This window comes from Sciurus vulgaris, assembly GCF_902686455.1.
Source record: "Sciurus vulgaris genome assembly, chromosome: 1".
Taxonomy (NCBI): Eukaryota; Metazoa; Chordata; class Mammalia; order Rodentia; family Sciuridae; genus Sciurus; species Sciurus vulgaris.
Genome location: NC_136461.1, coordinates 43,876,432 through 43,883,786, shown reverse-complemented (window position 1 = coordinate 43,883,786; position 7,355 = coordinate 43,876,432).

The window sequence follows — 7,355 nt, the reverse complement described above, 5'->3', positions numbered from 1 at the left end:
TGACTGCTCTGAGACAAGGACCAGGCAGAACTCCTCTGACTTCACTCTGCTCAGTTTGGAGGTGGGAACGTCTCTCTGGGGACCAAAGACCACCAGCAGAAGTCTTGGAGCTCTTGTGGGCTCAGGGGAAATGTGAGAGGGAAGTGTGAGGCCATGAAGCTTTCAGATCCCCTCATTTCTGCAGGGGCAGGTGTCTATGCAGGGCGCAGGACCCTCATTGGTAAAGATGGATGTCCCCTTCCTGCCACTGTCCCTGAAGTGAGTCATAGGTTGGTGAGGTTGAGGTCCAAGCCCAGGCCCGCTTCTCCCTGCCCACACTGGAAACTCAGACCCAGAAGTTGGCAAATCATGATTTCTATCCTGCCTTGCCTCAGTCACTCCCAGCCTAGAAGACTCTGGCCATGTCCAGCTCTGGACTTGGAGACAAGGACACCTCCTTCCCAGGGGGGTATTAGGATTGAATAAGACCTGAATCCCAGGGAACTGTCCTGGTCTGCTCTCACATTTCACAGTGACCCTATTCGTGACTCTCCCGTGGTCTGTGGCCACCTCCCGGAGGGGAGGGAGCCGTGGGATTTGGCTTAAGACCTGGGCAGACAGCACAGCAGGGCTCCAGGGGACTGCAGTTGGGTGCCACTTGGAATCCAAGGATCTAGCCCGTTCTGGCTCCATCTTCCTCTTCTCCAGTTTTCAGAAACTGGCCCGGCCCTCAGGTCTGCCCTGCTGCCCAGGCATGGTGGCGGGCACTGTGGGTGCAGACCTATGTGCACATCCTCTGTATACAGGAGCCTCAGGTTCTCGGGCACCAGCTGGGCAACTCAGAGGAGAAAAGTAGTCACCAGTTTCTGCATCATGGGGAAGGTAGGGGGCCACCACTGGCACCCACTTATTGGATGTCACAGTCAGGTGCTTTTCCCTTTAACCGTTGCCTCTGCGAAGTCACGGAGGGTCAAAGTGCCTTGCCTAGGGCTCATAGCTACGAAGTGAGGAGTGGGGCCAGGTGGTGCTGAAATCCATGTGATCAGAATCTTCCAGACCCCTAGGCACCATGGCTCCCCTCTCTCCTACAGCCTGTGCTGCTGCTCTCTCACCTGCTGTCCGCCTCCAAGCACCTGCCTTTCATGATCCACACACTTGGGCTTCCTCACCAGCATCCCAGTCAGTCCCTCACCTGCCTAAACCTTTCAATGGCTCCCCATTGCCTTAGAATAATGACCCCAGCTCCTAAGCATCTAGGTGCCTGTGACCAAGACGCTGGCCATGTCTCAGCCTCATTTCCTACACCCCATGTCACTCCTGAACTCACTGTTCTCTGGTTCCCAGGTACAATGCCACACCTTGGCCACAAAGGTTCTTCTCACCAGCTTCACCTTGTGAGTTCATGCACTTACAGGTCACAGGTCACCTTCTCTGAGTGACTTCTCCTCAAACAGAATGCTCCAGTACCTCTTCCAGGCTCCAGCAGACCTTACGAATTCATCCATCATGGCCCTTGACATGCAGACAGACAAAATAACATGCTGTTTTTCTATTTTTTCCAAAGAAAAGAAATAGGTGGACATTGCAGAAAATTTAAAAATTATTAATAAGTTAAAAGAAAGCACAGTATGCCGAGATAAGGAACAGTTCCAATCCTAAAAAGGAAGAAAAACATTTCCCTAAATGCAGCCACACTTGGAGAAGCACCAAGAAATAAGTGCTGAAATCAGACAGGCCTCTTCGGTTTGCTATCAGGATTAAAGGAATGACTATGTAATGATTAGCAACAGTGGCTCTTAGGAGGTGCTTAGTAATACTGGCTGCTATTATTATTATTAATTATTATTATTATTATTATTATTATTATTATTATTGGTACCAGGGATTGAACTCAGTGGCCCTCACCCACTGAGCCACATCCCCAGCCCTGTTTTGTATTTTATTTAGAGACAGGGTCTCTCTGAGTTGCTTAGTGCCTCACTTTTGCTGAGGCTGGCTTTGAACTCACCATCCTCCTGCCTCAGCCTCCCAAGCCACTGGGATTATAGGTGTGCACCACCGTGCCTGGCTGCTATTATTTTTTAGTCTATAAGTGGAAGAGAAGCAAGGAAAGAATCATGATGTCCCTGGGAGAGACTCTCCTTCCCTCTTTTCTACTTCCTGCCTCCAGAATAGGTTCCTGTCCTTCACCACCACCCAGACAACCAACTCCTGCAACATTTAATATAACTTTCCAAACGTGTATATTTTACAAAAATCTGACCACACACTGCACACTGTTTTTTCATTTAACATGTTTTATCATGAACATTCTAATTCTTTGCTCACGTATCTGGTTCCCCTACTGACTGACACATCTGAAGGGCAGGTAGGGACATCTCATGGCATCCCTACCCCATGCCATCTCAAAGCAGCACACATTAGGCCACCGTGAACACATGCTGTGGACAGCATGGGCTCTGCAGTGGTAGGAATACAGCTCAGGTCCTCCAGAAGGGAAGAAAACACTTTTCTTAACATCAAATGACAATGGGATTCTGAGGTTCAGTTTCATGAAAGAGGTAGCTTAAGCCAGGCTTCTCCAGCCTGAGATATTTACTACCTGGACTCTAATGGAAAATGTTTGCCAGCTGCTGCCCAGGCTCAGGCTGTGGCTCCATCCTGTCACTATTGTGCTGTGTCATCCTGGGCAAATAACTTCACCTCTCTGGGCTTCCGCACTTGTAAAATAGGGATAAAACTTCTCTCTACAGATGGGTGTCACATTAGTTTTCTATTATATAATAAAAGACCACAAACACAGCAGTTTAAAATAATACCTATTTATTAACTCACAGTTCTGTAGGGTGGGTTCAGCCAGGTTCTCTGCTTAGGGTCTCACGAGGCCATGTCAAGATTTTGGCTTGTCTGAAGGTTCTGAGGAAGAATACAGTTCCAGGCTCTTTCAGGGTCTCGGCAGAGGTCAGGTTCTTGTGCGTGTAGGCCTCCCTTTCTTTCTGGCTGTCAGTCATAGGGCCACTCTGCTCCTGGTGGCTGCTCTGGGGTCCTGTGCTTGCTCCATCTCAGCAGAGGAAAACCACAAGTCAAAACTGCCTGAGGTCTCCGTCTCCCTGCCTGCCTCTTCTGCTGTCAGTCAAAGAAAACCCACAGCTGTAATAGGTCAACCCACAGCTGTAATAGGTGTCCTGTGATTGCTTCGGCCCCTCCCAGCTCCCCAGCTTAGCCTCAGCTGATTAGTAACCTGAATTACATCCACCCATCCCTCTGGCCATAAAGTGTCTCCTAATCATAGGATTAACACCAGAGGACAAAGGTCAGAAGAGCTGTGTCTCAGTCGCAGTGCCAAGGAGCGTGGAGAGCGTGTGTGGAGGACACACTCACCACAGGACCTCTGCAGGAGCCACAGGGCTGGACCTGGACAGCAGGACACAAGGTCAGTGTGTTCACAAAGAATTGGGAAACAAGTCAGATGGTGACAAAGCTTGCCTCTGAATGCCCCTTATAAAGGACACTACAGAAAATGCTCCAGATGTTTAGTAGGAGGCTTTGCAGAGGTGGCATCTGAACTGGGTCATGGCACATGGAGAATATCCACAGGAAAACAAAGGGCAGGACCTGAGGGCAGGGAAGGCCACCTCCTCAAGACAAGTCGTGGATGCCAGAGGCCATGTCACTGTTGCCCTGACAATGGACATATTTCTAAGGTTTTATATAAACCTTTAAGGTTTGAAGATTATCAACAGAATAAAAGCCAGCATCTCTTGCAAACCTACAAAGGTTGGACATCATGCCATGTAAAAGGCAGTCCTGACTCATTTAGTCTCCTGCCCTATGCAATAGGATTTTTTTTTCTTTTTATCACTTTGTTGATGTATAATTCACACACCATAAAACTCACCCATTTAAAGTGTACGATTCAGTGACTTTTAGCATCGTCACAGAATTGTGCATCTGCCACTATGATCAAGTTCAGAATTTTTTCATTATCCCCAAAAAAGAAACCCTGTGCCACTTAACCATCACGCCCTAATTCCTCCCTCCCCACAGCCGTAGGCGACTATTCATCTATTTTTCTCTCTGTGGATTTGCCTCTCTGGACATTTCACGTACAGGGAGTCATAACATGTGGTCTTTGGTGTCTGACTTCTTTCATGTCGTGTGTTTCCAAGGTTCATCCACATTTGAGTATGCATCAGGACTTCAAGCTTTTTTATTGCTGAATACTATCTTATGGTGTGGATATATGGGGCCACATCTTCCCTATGGTTTTGTGGCTAGGCATGTGGGTTATTTCGACCTTTGGGCTATTCGGACACTGCAGCTGTGGACATTCTGTTCCAGATTTTAAGTGGACATGTTTTCATTTCTCTTGGACCTATAACCTAGGAGCAGACTTGCTGGAACATGAGTTTAACTCTATATTCTACTTATTGAGAATAAGGTAATAATTTTTATCCTTATACTAAGATTGAGGAAACTAGGCTCATAGAAGTTCAGTTGCCCAAGATCATAGAAGAGAGCAGGTTTAAACCCAGATCCATTCAAAGCCAAAGCTCTGTCCCCTCCTGCCTCTGGCTATATATAAAATAGCACAAAGTTCTCTTTTAACCATTTTTTTTTCTTTTTCAGTACTGGGGATAGAACCCAGGGACACTTAACCATTGAGCCCCCCCTTTTCTTCAGGGGGTGCTGGGGATCAAACCCAGGGCCTGGTGCTTACAAGGCAAGCGCTCTACTGCCTGAGCTATCTCCCCAGCCCCCACCATTGAGCCCTTTTTAGTTTTATTTTGAGTCAGGGTCTTGCTAAGTTTCTGAGAAACTCTCTAAGTTGCTGAGGCTGGCTTTGAACTTGTGATTCTCCTGCTTCAGCCTCTTGAGTTGCTGGGATTACAGGCGTGCACCACCATGTCCTCCACCTACAGTTGCCCTCATGAAATATTAATTTCTAGAAAGCAGAAATTAATAGACTGTCTTGTCTGCTATATCTAAAAACAGCTACTGTTTAGAAGAGGCTTGTTGCAGAGCAGGTGCTCAATAAAGACTTGTTAAAGGGCCAGGTGCAATGGTGAAGGCCTGACATCCCAGCTACAGCTGAGGCAGAAGGATCACAGGTTCAACACCAGTCTGGGCAACTTAGTGTGACCCTGTCTCAAAATTTAAAGAAAAGAAATTTAAGTGGTAAAGCACCCCTGGGTTCAATCCCCAGTACCAACAAACAAACCCTCATTCAATTGTTAAATGAAGGTGAGTGAGCTAGTGTGGATAGGTGAGCGAAGCTGGGGATCTTGAGGTTCCTGTTCAGTCCACAGTGTTATGAGGCTTGGGTGCTAGGACGAATTTTTCAGACCCCCGGGGCTGGCTACAGCCACACTGAAAGGGAGGTGCTCTTCCCTTGAGCCAATCTTGAAAGTCCCACGACTGATCGTCTTTGGAGGCCCCGTCAATTCCTGGAATTATGTGCCTGGGAGAGAGTCTATTCATGGAGAGGCAAGAAGCGGCGTCCTCTGAGTTCATGTTCTAAAAAAGGAAACTGCAGCTCGTGCGTAAGAAAGGAATCAGAAACTCCAAGGCCCCAGCTTCCTTGGAAGACATTTTCTGCTCGAGCGAGTCTACTAGGGCTATTCTGGGGCCTCTGTTCTGGGAAGGCCCAGGGGTGAGACGCAGCCAGCAGCCCCGGAGCGGGGGGAATACATGCCGTGGGAGGAGGAAATCTTGTCTGGGAGCCCAGATGGAGGGTTGGCGACAGCTTTGACTCCAGGGGCACCTCAGGGAACTCAGGCAGACACATGAAAGGGCTTGGATTCTGGGCAAGAGCCAGCTGCTCCCTCTGTTTACAGAGATTTTAGAAAGATCCAGCAGGCCTGGAGGTCACTGTGGAGAACTATTCTTAATACGCTGCAATGGAGAGGGCCCTAGACAGCTGGGTCTGGCCTGGGCCTGACTGATGTGTGCTGTCTCTCTCAGCCGCAGGCGCCCTGCTGTGCAAATGTGGGGTCCTCTCAAGCTCTGAGACTCTTCTGGGCTTCACTGTCTTCCTCCCTTCCCTCCTCTTGTGAATTAGACTCACGAACCCACATGTTCCCACCCACATCTGATACGCTTCGTTCACTGTCAGAGTTTTCTGCACAAGTATCCGAGGCTCCTCTGGAATTGCCTCGGTGACCCAGGATTTCTCAAGAGCCCCTTTCCTGCCTCAACTCCCGCTCCTGTGCCAGGCCACCTCCCACCCCAAGGCCTTCTCATCCAACTGCTGGTGCCCCACAGGAACCTCCCACTCAGCCACCCTGCCCCCTCATTCCAGGCTCAGTGATGGCACCTCCACCTGCCTGTCCAGACACAGCGCCAGCAGGGCCTGGTCCTGGCAGCAGAGCAACCTTGCTGCACCTCCTGGGCTGTTCCCAGCAGTGAGACAAGGATCTGGGCTTGGAGGCTGAGGCTGCTGACCGGCCCGGATGTTCCGATTTGACTCCCACCTCTGCCTGGGTCAAGTTGTTCCTCTCTGCAACCTCAGCATCCATTTCTCCATCCGTAGTTGAGACAGATGACCCAGGTCGAGTAAAAGTGAAAAGCTCTGGCGTTAGAGACAGGAGCTCGGGCTTCATCTGAGGACTGATTCATAATGCAGCCCTGGGCCTGGGCCTTCCCAGGGGAAGCCACGATGTTCTCCCTGCCCTCCAAGGGTCCCCAGCCCCCATCCCTGACATGCTGGGCCTCTGGCTTCATTTAGCTTACAACTCCAGGATGTGTCTGTCTCCTCTCAACACTCTGGAAGCTTCCAGATTGTCCTTTGGAACAATTGAAGGCCCTTACTCACTGTGGCTCTCCAGGCAGCAGGAGAAAACTTGGCCAGCAGGAGCTTATATTCCATTGTTTTAAATAGAAAAACTAATATTATATTCATAGCCCATTGAAAAAGCCCAACCAATTATTCTGATACCACTAAAATACCCCTAAGCCTTTATTTAACACACCACCAAGAATTCCTACATAATATGAAGTCTATAACCTCCACGTAATACGAAGCGTTGACCTCGCAGGATGTTGCAGACACACACAACGCTGTCCAGAAATGGATACGCATTGTATTTTCTTTGAATAAGCATGCACTGTAATAGACATTATGCTGAACTGATAAACACGTGTTGAATACAAGTGCCTCTCAGCACAGGTCAATACATAAATAAGCCAAACTGAAAATCACCAGGGTGCTGCCTGAGCAGGGTGTAGCAGAGACAGGAGGAGCCTGTGACCGCAAGAGGTGTGGTGAAGATGCCACGTCCACACCCAAGGGACTGGTGGACGCCCTTTCTTCTGGACATGTAGGACGTAGGAATTGAATGTCTGTGATCCATTGTCTATGGTGAAGCCATGGATGA